We start from the raw sequence: 13,492 nt of genomic DNA on the forward strand, positions 1-13,492 counted from the left end.
TGTCATTTTTACATAGAATAATTTTTAGTGCATTGGCAAATTTAGTAGTCACAAATAGTAGGAAAGAAATGGAATGCTTCTACATTTTACCTGTGCTGTTTTATATGTGAATCTGATCTAATTTTATGAGCATATTTAACTATTTTATGAAAGACACTACACATAACCTGTTTTTGAAGTTGTGTTTAATTTTAAATGAAACGGTTTACATTTTTACTTTTTATTTCCAGTACATTTTAAAAATAAATGTTTATAGTTCCATAGGCTCAAGCAGGTCAGCTTCCCATCCTATGTCATACAATTCTGACAAATCGGCATCCTCATCATGTTCTTCATCATCCTCAGGATTTATATCATCTAAGGGATCTACTTCCACTGACGTTTCAATGACAAGTTCAACGATAAGATCGAGATCAACGGATTGCTCATTATCACTCATGGTTGATGTTGTCGTTATCTTTAAAGAAAGAGAACAACAATGAGATGTTGCAGAGTAAGAGACAAATCTCAGAGACTATAATAGTAAAATTGTTTAACAAGAGTAACATTTTGCAGCTATTATTTAGCCATGTCCAGCGATGCTGAGGAGGTGAGGCCTATGTCCAATTTTTCAATGAACAGGACTCATCTCTTCTTAACCTTGGATAAGCCTCACCGACTCTGTGTACCCTGCTCATACTTAAATGTAAAGGGGCAGATTTATGTTAACTGGCGCATCCCCGGGGATGCACCAGTTAACGTGCACCGCTGCTCTGCCACCCATGATGTGCCGCATTTACAATGTGGAGCACCAATGAGCAAAAACTGCACAGATGCGTCACGCATCTGTGCCGCAAAAGCAGCACATTGCAGGAATCACGTCGTAAGCGCGACATGTCTACTGCAATGCACAGGAGCAAGCCACACATTGCATGGTGCATCACTCCTTATGCCTGTTTCAAACAGGCGTAAGGATTTGATTCAGCAATGCTATAAAGCTGACTCAGTGAAATCTTCTCAATTTTACTGTGTTAGTTTTACAGGGCTTTCATGCAAATGAATGCCCACCCTGCAACAAAACGCCTATATGAAACCTGACGCAGGTTTCATGTGGCACAGGACTTTACAGCATGACACATCTGCCTAGATGCATCAAGTTGTAAATATGTCGCAACATAGCGCATCTTTTGCGCCGCCGCTACGTCACAAAAGTGACGCACAGCGGCGCAAAAGAGGCACACGGCTATCATAAATCTGCCCCTAACATTTTAAATGATTGATTCAGGATGACGATAAGGTGTGGCCTATCCAGAGGTTTGTTTGAGGTGAGGCCTACTCAGGGTTGCAGATGAAATTTAGGCTTGTTGAAGAATACAGAGGAGATAATACATGTGCAGGCCTACCAATGAAGTGAGTCATGTCCACTTCACTCTTGAACAAAGGCCAGACCTCTTCTGTGTCCGTGGACAGGCCTAAACATCATCTGCACAATGTGATTCATAAAGTTAGGAAACACAGGTGATGTAATTGAAAAATGTGGAATTTATTTTCCTCATTTCACAATCACATCACCTGTGTTTCCTTTGCTTATGTCTCTCATTGTGCAGATGGAGTCTAGCATATCAAAGAGTACACAGAAGTTGAGCACTGTATACAATAATTTTGACATTTACAGAAGATTCAGCTTCTCCATGCCCCCTATACATTCCTAAATGTTTACAGTTTAAACGGACGGTATGTTGTTGGAGATGAAGTGAGGCCTGTCTTGCAACATGGTGCATCTTTTGCATCACTGCTGCATTGGTTTCATGTGGCACAGGACTTTACAGCATGACACATCTGCCTAGATGCATCAAGTTGTAAATATGTCGCAACATAGGAAATCTTTTGCACCGCCGCTGCGTCACAAAAGTGACGCACAGCGGCGCAAAAGAGGCACACACCTATCATAAATCTGTCCCTAACATTTTAAATGATTGATTCAGGATAACGATAAGGTGTGGCCTATCCAGAGGTTTGTTTGAGGTGAGGCCTACTCAGGGTTGCAGATGAAATTTAGGCTTGTTGAAGAATACAGAGGAGATAATACATGTGAAGGCCTACCAATGAAGTGAGTCATGTCCACTTCACTCTTGAACAAAGGCCAGACCTCTTCTGTGTCCGTGGACAGGCCTAAAGCTCATCTGCACAATGTCATTCGTAAAGTTAGGAAACACAGGTGATGTAATTGAAAAATGTGGAGTTTCTTTTCCTCATTTCACAATCACATCACCTGTGTTTCCTTTGCTTAGGTATCTCATAGTGCAGATGGAGTCTAGCATTTCAAAGAGTACACAGAAGTTGAGCACTGTATACAACAATTTTGACATTTACAGAAGATTCAGCTTCTTATCTTGTTGGAGATGAAGTGAGGCCTGTCTTGCAACATGGTGCATCTATTGCATCACTGCTGCATCGGTTTCATGTGGCACGGGACTTTACAGCATGACACATCTGCCTAGATGCATCAAGTTGTAAATATGTCGCCACATAGCAAATCTTTTGCACCGCCGCTGCGTCACAAAAGTGACGCACAGTGGCGCAAAAGAGGCATACACCTATCATAAATATGTCCCTAACATTTTAAATGATTGATTCAGGATGACGATAAGGTGTGGCCTATCCAGAGGTTTGTTTAAGGTGAGGCCTACTCAGGGTTGCAGATGAAATTTACGCTTGTTGAAGAGTACAGAGGAGATAATACATGTGAAGGCCTACCAATGAAGTAAGTCATGTCCACTTTACTCTTGAACAAAGGCCAGACCTCTTCTGTGTCCGTGGACAGGCCTAAATCTTATCTGCACAATGTCATTCGTAAACTTAGGAAACACAGGTGATGTAATTGAAAAATGTGGAATTTCTTTTCCTCATTTCACAATCACATCACCTGTGTTTCCTTTGCTTACGTATCTCATTGTGCAGATGGAGTCTAGCATATCAAAGACTACGCAGAAGGTGAGCACTGTATGGAACATGGCTATCTAACTCAAAGAATCAAAATCTAAATTTGCCAAGCACACATGGGGGTGTATTTACAAGGACCTTCCACCACGGGGAAATGTCTTTAATTAAAATGGGAAAAATAACATCAAAGGGACTCAAATGCCTTTTAAATATACCCCAAGCAACCTATGAAACTCTAGCACTACATATCAAGAAACCTAATTAATTTCAAAAATCGTTTTTAAACACATCATCTAAATCAATTATATACCTACATTCAAGGGGAAATGACTTAAAATGGCCTAAGACACATGAAAGCGTTTTTTTAAGGCCCTTGCACCATTTTTTGGTCACTTTTAACATGGCTATGTAACTCAAAGAATTAAAATCTAAATTTGCCAAGCACAGATGGGGGCATATTTACAAGGACCTTGCACCACGGGGAAAGGTCTTAAATTAAAATGGGAAAAATAACATCAGAGAGACTCAAATGCCTTATAAATATGCCCCAAGCAACCTATGAAACTCTAGCAGTACATATCCAGAAACCTAATTGTTTTCAAAAATCGTTTTTAAACACATCATCTAAATCAATTATATACCTACATTCATCAGGAAATGACTTAAAATGCCCTAAGACACATGAAAGCATTTTTTTAAAGCCCTTGCACCATTTTTGGGTCACTTTTAACATGGCTATGTAACTCAAAGAATTAAAATCTAAATTTGCCAAGCACACATAGGGGCGTATTTACAAGGACCTTGCACCACAAGGAAATGTCTTAAAATAAAATGGGAAAAATTACATCAAAGGAACTCAAAAGCCTTGAAAATATGCCCCAAGCAACCTATGAAACTCTAGCAGTACATATCAAGAAACCTAATTCATTTCAAAAAACGTTTTTAAACACATCTTGTAAAGCAATTATATTCATACATTCATGGGGAAGTGAGTTAAAATGCCCTAAGACACATGAAAGCATTTTTGTAAGACCCTTGCACTATTTTTGCGTCACTTTTAACATGGCTATGTAACACAAAGAAACAAAATCTATTTGTAAAACACTTGACACAAAGCAACATTTTAAATACACAACTTTCTTCATAATTGTCTCCCTAAAGCATACTATTCTCTATCTAAATTAAATGAATCTTTTCTCACCTTAGCAAATACTTTATGAGTTTCAAAACAGTCTCAGAAACACACCAATTTGTCTTTAGCAGAGCAAAAGGTATGCACTCCAGAGTCTGCAAGCAGCAATGCCACAGAAATGCTGTAATTCATCACACATATCTCTCATGTCACCCAATCAAAACTCTTCCCTCACTTTTCTCAAATCAACACCCTTCCCCCCTCTGCCCTTTCTGCCTTTTTTCCATAGCAACCAGTTCCTGAAAGACCTCTGATGTTTGCAAGTTCACACAACAATGTTTCAATTGAACTCTGAACTCTCAGTACACCTGCATATCCAGTGCAATCTTTCATAAAATGATTTTTTCTTGACCATTCAAATTACATCTTTCAAAGAACTCATCCATGCACCCTAACTTTCTGTTTTCAGCAATCAAAATCCACCAATCACTGCTACTGCTTCATTAACACAGAAACTCCACAGTTTTTTTCATTTTAAACTCTTATTTTTTCAACTGCCATTTCATTGCCACACTTCATCTGACTGCAGCAGAACCTCCTCTCACCATGTTTTCTGTCTGGATTGTTGGACATAGTTACATCTACTGGGCTCAAAGGTATGCTGATAACAGAAATTTACCTAACCTCAATTTACAAAATGTGGAAATTAAGTGGATTAGCCACAGAGGATTAAAATGTCACCAATTGATACCATTGGTGAAAACCTTTATGCATTTGCCAAAACCTGACCTGTTAATTGTGCACTGTGGAGAAAATGACTTGGGCACTTTTACTGGTGTAGGTCTGGAAATGTTTTTAAAAGACACCTTTGACCAATTGATGGCACTTTTTCCTCAAACTGCCTTGGTATATTCAAATATATGCCAAAGACAGAAATGGAGGTGGTCGAACCAATTTTGTCCACAAATTGAGAAATCGAGGAAGCATGTAAATAAGTCTGTTTCAGCTTACATGAGAGACCATGGAATGGGCTCCATGTACAACAATAACTTGCGTTACTACATGCAAGATATCTACAGAGGAGATGGAGTTCACTTCTCAGATGAGGGGAACAGAATTTTCATTCTGAATTTAAGACTGTGCCTTGGTACCTACTTATAAGTACCTAAATCTACCATAAACCCAAAAGCTCTTCTCAGAGCTACCCTAACTATGATCACCATAAACAAATTTTAAATGTAAATTTTTTTTACTAATTTTCACAATTTACGCTTCCTGGAGCGCGACCCGGTACACGCACCGGACGCTAACCGCGCGAAATTTTTTTAAAAAATGTTTTTTTTCGCACATATGGACCTCCGCAGCCACCCTCAGAAAACCTAGGGGGTCAGGATACGTCTACCGTGCCCCCTTCTACCCATTCTGAACATTTTTTGCCCTCCATCTTGTATCTCAATTCTACCGTAATACAAAATGGAGGACTCCCGTAACGCAGCCGGTTTGCGTACCGGGGCGCTCACCGGGAAGCGCTCATTTAAAAAAGGTGGGAAAGTTATTTACAGAAAAACGACTGGAGACACTTTCACCAAATATATATTAACTCATACTATATACCAATCCCTACCATTTTCACAAATTTGGTTGGAATTCCATTTAGCCATTTAGCCTGTAGACCTCTCTAAATACCCTGAGGTAAATTACTTCACAAAACACATCTGAAGTGTTGGAATTGACAACCAATTAAAATGTTACTTTCATTTTCTACTTTTTTTACCTGACATTTGATTGGTTATGTACCTGAATATATATAAAAAAAGAGAGAGAAACACAGCCATTTTGACTACTACTTCCTGAACTACATTGCAAGTTCATTTTCACTCACAACTTAAACTTGTTTTTAAAAGGTAAGATATTATTTTATAAATTTGAAAACATTTTCAGATAGTTATATACTATCCCTCTGTAAGAGTTAGACATTGAGAAAGGCTTGTTTATTATAATTATGGATTGATTTAGGTTTCTGTGGTATAATTATGAATTTACATAGGCTTTTTCACAGGCACTTTTTAATAGTACTACTTCATGCCTCAAAAGTACCTGTCTGAACTTAAACCCAACAGTGCCCTATCTCTACTGATATATTTATTTTTTATTCAAATTTCAGCACAAAAATGGAAGGAGAACAGAACGTTTCCTTTGTAATTGTCCTAGAGATTAACAATGAGGAAATCATTGAACCCATTGACTTGGAATTCATGGATGAATCACGGGACCATGAACTTCTACAATGTGTAGAATCTGTGGATTTCTTACTTCATTATCTGGACGGTCAAATGTGGGAAGTTATGTTCAGTCAACAAGAAGACATATCAGACAGTCAAATGTTAGACGTTCTATTAAATTTTGAAAAAGAATCAGAAAAATAAATTTATATTTAATAATCAAAAATTGTTTGAGTCTTTAATCATTTTTATATGTAATTCATAAACTAGTACCAAATTGATTATAATGTAAAGTCAGACTTATAGTATACTGTGCACAATCACAAAAATAAATTTATATTTAATAATCATAAATACTGCTACTTAAATAAAAAAACAAAAAAAACAACAAAAAGAACAATCAATAAACATACAATATTTCAAAATATCATAGTCTATCATTCTTTTTTCCTTATAGTACGCTCCCCAGACCGCTTCCCGGTGTGCGTACCGGGCGCTCCCCACGCAAAAAAAACAATTTATTTTTATTTTTTTTGCACCGCGGGGCCCTTTTAAAGCCTCCACATCAAACCTAGGGGGTCAGGGAGGATCTACTATGCCCCCTTATGGTCATTTCCCCCTTTGTTTTGGCCTCCTCTTGTCTCTCGATCCTACCGAGAGACAAGATGGCGGCCACTCCGGACTGTTTAGAATGTTGACAGACACCGGAGAGCCAATCAGCTACGCTTCGCGAAGTTCCGTTACGCGTCAGGTACGCGAACCGGGGCGCTGCCCGGAGCGCGCTTACAGATATATATATTTTTTTGAAGGTTAATTTATCAAAATCCACTGGAGCACATATATTGAGACCTAGCAAAGGCACATCGGGCTACCAGTCCCTACAATTTTGCCAAGTTTCGTGCAAATCCATTCAGCCGTTCGGGCTAAAAGTGAGGCCAACCGCCCTATGGAAATTAACATGGGAAAAACGCGTTTTGAGACCCCCCTTTTTTCTCGGCCCCCCCTTGACGAACCCCCCCCAAATTTTCAGTGGCTGCTCAGAAACAAAATGTTCCATTTTCCTGAAAATTTCAACCAATTCCGTCCTCAAACGCCAAAGTTATTAGACATAGAATTTTCAAAATCCCCATAGAGAAAAAATCCTAACTATATATACCTACTGGCGACAGCCAGTAGGTAATATATATATATATATATATATATGGCAGCTCCAATCGTTTATCTTTCACCACAAACGATAACGCACTCACGGAGGTATATGCAGGGAATATTTTAATTAGCCACGGACTGTGAACGATAAATGCGAATGCTCACCAGACAGCATGAACTACACAAATCTAATTTCCAACAAAGGACGTTATGAATATGTAGCCATACAAAATAATGCACTAACATAGGTTATAACTTAGCACTTATGAAACATGAGCACACCAAACTTAATCACAATAATAAACTTAAATGTTTGTAAGTTTTGTAAAAGTTGACTACACTAACCGGAATGCATCACCTTCACAACAGGAAGTAAATGGGTGCTATCTGAAATAAAAGATGTTGATTTCATTGGTGCAGTATCCCGTGATCAAGCCTCGAGGAGAGGTGAAATGCGTTGGGTACTGCAACGTTTCTGAAATAAAGCCGCCTTGAACTTCTGAAAAACACGAGTGAGTGCGTCTTTCCTGACAATTCGAACTGTCATGAGGCATTAGAATTGTACTTTACTTTATTGAAACCGGCATGGTCCTTCCGGAAAAAGTGCACCGACCTGACTGTGAGCGCCAGCGTCAATTCAGAGGACTACAGGACTACATTGCTGCAATAAATATATATATATATATATATTCACTGAAAAAACCATAGGTTATAGACCATATATAGTTAGGAATTAGCATTTACAAAACCTTGAAAATTCACTGAAAAAACCATAGGTTATAGACCATATATAGTTAGGAATTAGCATTTACAAAACCTTGAAAATTCACTGAAAAAACCATAGGTTATAGACCATATATAGTTAGGAATTAGCATTTAAAAAACCTTATTTTACTCACACAAAACCATTGAAATTCCATATATAGTTAGTTGCACTAACTATATATCGCGCACCCGCAATCCACTGCTGATGATGTCACATATTACATCATTCATGACATGGTCAGTGACATCACTGATGACATCACTGATGACATCTCAAATGACATCACTGATGACATCACTGATGACATCATCCAGTGACTGTGTGTTTCTGTAAAGTTTAAATATGTTTTACATATTGAAGAATGAGTAGATGTAGAAGTGTCTGGATGAAGGATTTAGTAGGTGCGTGACTGACTGTATGAGTGAGTGATTAAATGTGTCTCACTGAGTGCATGGGTTAGTGACTAAACTGTCTTAATTTGTGCATCATTATGTCTGTTGTTCTGTAAACTGCTGCATGTGTTGATCAGTAGCTATATGAGTAACTATATGGGTTATTGATTGATTGCCCAAGTATTTGTATGGGAGACTGAGTGTGTGTGTGGCTGGCTGGGAGGTGTGTGACTCTGTGCAGATCAATGTGTACTTGTATCAATGATTGTATAAGAGAGTAATTATGTGTTAGTATATGTTTCAAAATGTAAGGTGCTCTATGTTTAACTGTATAGATTAGAAAATGGAAGTGTGATTGATTCTTTACAGGACTGACTAGGTGTGTGAGTAACTCCATGGATGAGTGACAGAGTGTGAGAGTCTGTATAGGTGTATGAGTGCATATGATAGTGTTGTAAAGATGAGTGATTGTATGTATGAATGATTGTATGGGTAAATGAGTGAATGTGTGTGTAAACATAGGAATCACTGAGTGCGTATGTAGTAACTAGTATTGGTGTGTCAATGGTTTCAAAAATTATACTCTGTATTTAACACTGGGTGTAACAGAGGTTATATTAAAGTGTGAGGAGATGCATTGTATTGTCACATGAATGATATCATCAGTGATGTGGTCATTGATGTCAAATGAGATGTCATCAGTGATGTCATCAGTGATGTCATTTGAGATGTCATCAGTGATGTCATCAGTGATGTCACTGACCATGTCATGAATGATGTAATATGTGACATCATCAGCAGTGGATTGCGGGTGCGCGATATATAGTTAGTGCAACTAACTATATATGGAATTTCAATGGTTTTGTGTGAGTAAAATAAGGTTTTTTAAATGCTAATTCCTAACTATATATGGTCTATAACCTATGGTTTTTTCAGTGAATTTTCAAGGTTTTGTAAATGCTAATTCCTAACTATATATGGTCTATAACCTATGGTTTTTTCAGTGAATTTTCAAGGTTTTGTAAATGCTAATTCCTAACTATATATGGTCTATAACCTATGGTTTTTTCAGTGAATTTCAATGGTTTTTTATTAGCAAATATCATAAGCTGTCGAATGTCAAGTACGTGGTAAGAATTTTTTTTTTCGTGTTTATGCACACTGATCTGCTTTGATTGCTGCCCCCCACCCCTCATTTCTATTAGGAGTACTCTCTCTTTGCAGATAGTGAAGGGTAGTTAACGCAGCCCTTTGCCCCCTTTGTAATCCGTCGTGCCTGCTTCTCTCTCCATTTGATTGATTGTTCTCTTTGGTTCATTCTCTATTTACAAACAAGCACAGAGTCGCAATACTCTGTTTAGTCTTTGCAGATAGCGAAAAATCGTGTAAAAAAACAAAAGGAATCGAGCAAAATCAGTAGGCCACTAATGGGATCTCTTTTGACCTCGCTAAAATAGAAACATTAGGAACAACCTGTTGAAAATAGCAATGCGTATGTATATAAGCGGCGTTCATTTGTGTTCACAGTACCCCTTGTTGATTGTTTCAATCGAGCATTGAATTGTTCGAAGTTAATTCTCTTAAGGATCTTCTCTACCTGCAAACGAGGAAGAATAGGAATATTCTATCTCCCTTTGCAGATAGTGAAGGGTAGGTAACGCAAGCCTTTAACACGTCGTACCTATTTCATTCCTCATTGATTGATTGATTGTCCGAACATTGACTGTTTGGGAATTAGTTCTTTTTGGAGGTATTCCCTGTTTGCAAATAAACGTAGGAAAATCTTTGCAAGTAGTGAAAGGGTACGTAATGCGGACCGTTCTCCCCCGTTGTAATCTGTCATGCCTATCTACTCCCCACTGATTGATGCACCTTTTTCACCCGGACCATTTACTAGAGATACGTCATCTGGCCCGACCAGAGAGCACCCCTAGTGAAAAGGACATATGCAATAATAACGAAGTGATCACTGTATCCTGTTAACAGAAACTTTACCATGAAACAACCTGGAAAGAAAAAAATAGGAAAACGAAAATCAGTAGGCCACTGATGAACATGAACTTTTATTAAACAACGAACAAAGAAACGATAACATAACGTAATGATAAAACCTATTAATGTCCTAGAAACAAGAAAACGTTAAAATATGCCAGTGGTGAGAGACCAGAAAAACAGTAAGAGAAACCAAGAAGAACTGTCGAGCCCTCGAGAAAGCCTGGAGAAGGGAACCAACGACGGACAACATGACCACCCTCAAGCTCGCCACCCGGAAACACCACCAACTGATCCGCGCCACCAAGAAAAATGCATACAAGGACCGGCTGGACAACAACGCACACAACTGCAAGGAACTCTTCAACATCGTGAAAGAGCTATCCAACCCCAACGCCGGAAACAATGACATCACCCCGTCGCAAGAACTCTGCAACTCCCTCGCGTCCTACTTCCACAACAAGATCACGGACATACACAACAGCTTCAACAACCAACCAACGCAAGCCACAACCGCAACGACGCCACCCACCACCACCCTCCGCACCTGGACCCCGATCAGCACCGAAGACACCATCCGCACCATGAACTCCATCCATTCCGGATCTCCGACTGACCCCTGCCGTCACCACGTCTTCAACAAAGCCGACGCTGTCCTCGCACCCCACCTGCGGGACATCATCAACACCTCCTTCGACTCCGCCACCTTCCCTGAGAGCTGGAAGCACGCCGAACTCAGCGCTCTCCTCAAGAAACCCACAGCAGACCCCACCGACCTCAAGAACTACCGTCCCATCTCGCTCCTCCCGTTCCCGGCCAAAGTCATCGAGAAGACCGTCAACAAACAGCTGGCCGCCTTCCTCGAGACGAATGGATCCCTCGACCCCTCACAGTCCGGCTTCCGAGCGAACCACAGCACCGAGACCGCCCTCATCGCCGCCACCGACGACCTTCGAACTCTGATGGACAACGGAGAAACAGCGGCCCTCATCCTCCTGGACCTCTCCGCGGCTTTCGACACTGTCTGCCACCGCACCCTAATACAGCGCCTCAGCAACATCGGAATCCAGGAGAAGGCACTGGAATGGATCACCTCCTTCCTCGACGGAAGAACACAAAGAGTCCGCCTACCACCGTACAAGTCAGAGGCCACCGAAGTCATCTGCGGCGTCCCTCAAGGATCCTCACTGAGCCCCACCCTCTTCAACGTCTACATGAGCCCCCTCGCGACCATCGCACGCCAACACAACCTCAACATAATCTCCTACGCTGACGACACCCAGCTGATCCTCTCCCTGACCAACGACCCCGCCACCGCCAGAGCCAACCTGCACGAAGGGATGAGAGACGTAGCCGAATGGATGACGACCAGCCGCCTGAAACTGAACTCAGACAAGACGGAGGTCCTCATCCTGGGCTCCACGCCCTCTGCCTGGGACGACTCCTGGTGGCCCCCCGCCCTGGGCACCGCACCCAAACCGACGGACCACGCACGCAACCTGGGCTTCATCCTGGACTCCTCCCTCTCCATGACCAGACAAGTCAACGCCGTCTCCTCGTCATGCTTCAACATCCTGCGCATGCTACGTAAGATCTTCCGGTGGATCCCCACCGAGACGAGGAAGACGGTCACCCAAGCCCTCGTCACCAGCCGACTGGACTACGGCAACGCCCTCTACGCCGGAACCACTGCAAAACTCCAGAAGAGACTCCAACGGATCCAGAACGCCTCGGCGAGACTCATCCTCGACATCCCCCGACGCAGCCACATCTCCGGACACCTGAGAGATCTGCACTGGCTCCCGGTCAACAAGAGAATCACCTTCCGTCTCCTCACCCACGCACACAAAGCCCTACACGACCAAGGCCCGAGCTACCTCAACAACCGGATCAACTTCTACACTCCCAAGCGCCTCCTCAGATCAACCAACCACGCCCTCGCCGCCGTCCCCCGCATCCGAAGAGCGACAACAGGAGGAAGATCCTTCTCCCACCTGGCCGCCAAGACCTGGAACTCACTTCCGACCAATCTGCGCCTGACCCAAGACCACCTCTCCTTCAGGAAGAAGCTCAAGACCTGGCTGTTCGAGCAGTAGCGGCACCCCCCCCCCTCCCAGCGCCTTGAGACCCTACGGGTGAGTAGTGCGCTCTACAAATGACCTGATTGATTGATTGATTGAAATCACCCCTCGCTGTCCCACCGCCTGCCACGCCAAAAAAATCGATAGACTAGGGAAAATGCAAGTCAGTAGAACATCCACCCCCACTCTGGAAACTTCCAAGGTGGGGCAGGGTTCCGGCTACGCCCAGCCGGGAGCAGCCCATATAAGGCAGGTCCTGCTGCCACGCCTCGGCCAGGAGATCCTAACGTAGGGTGTAGCCGAAGGAGAGGCCGAGGCCAGCGGGACCCGGCCAGGGGATTGCCTTTACAACGCTGAACAGTTGCAGGGGGGGGGAATGTCTCCTCGACCCTCCCCTCTCTCTCCCAGTCCGGCCGCGGTGGCCCTTGAGAGTTGCAGGTAGTCCCGCCACATGCTCTTCCGGTCCGACCACCAACGGTCGGGGGGCCGAGGCCGACGGGATCCGGCTGCAGCCGATAAACCAAGAAACCCGTTCATGGGGCCAGAGCCAGGGGCGTCCGGCCGACATCCACCGGAAGCCCGGCCCGAAGACGGACGGGACACTTCTTTCTTTTATAATGGCTGCGACAACACTGGGGGGGGATGTCTTGCACATGCCTCCGACCCCCCCCCCCTCGTCCTCATCGCCTGGTCCGGCCATAACAAATCTCAAGCGAGACGCCGTGGGGTGCACTGGGAGGGAGAGACGGTGCGAACAGGCCTCTCCCGCCTCCCCAGGTGGAGGCTTCCCAGCTGCACCCTCAGCGCTCCAGGCACCCAGAAAAGGGTTCTTCCAC

Source organism: Lissotriton helveticus, chromosome 2_1 (assembly GCF_964261635.1).
Source record: "Lissotriton helveticus chromosome 2_1, aLisHel1.1, whole genome shotgun sequence".
NCBI lineage: Eukaryota > Metazoa > Chordata > Amphibia > Caudata > Salamandridae > Lissotriton > Lissotriton helveticus.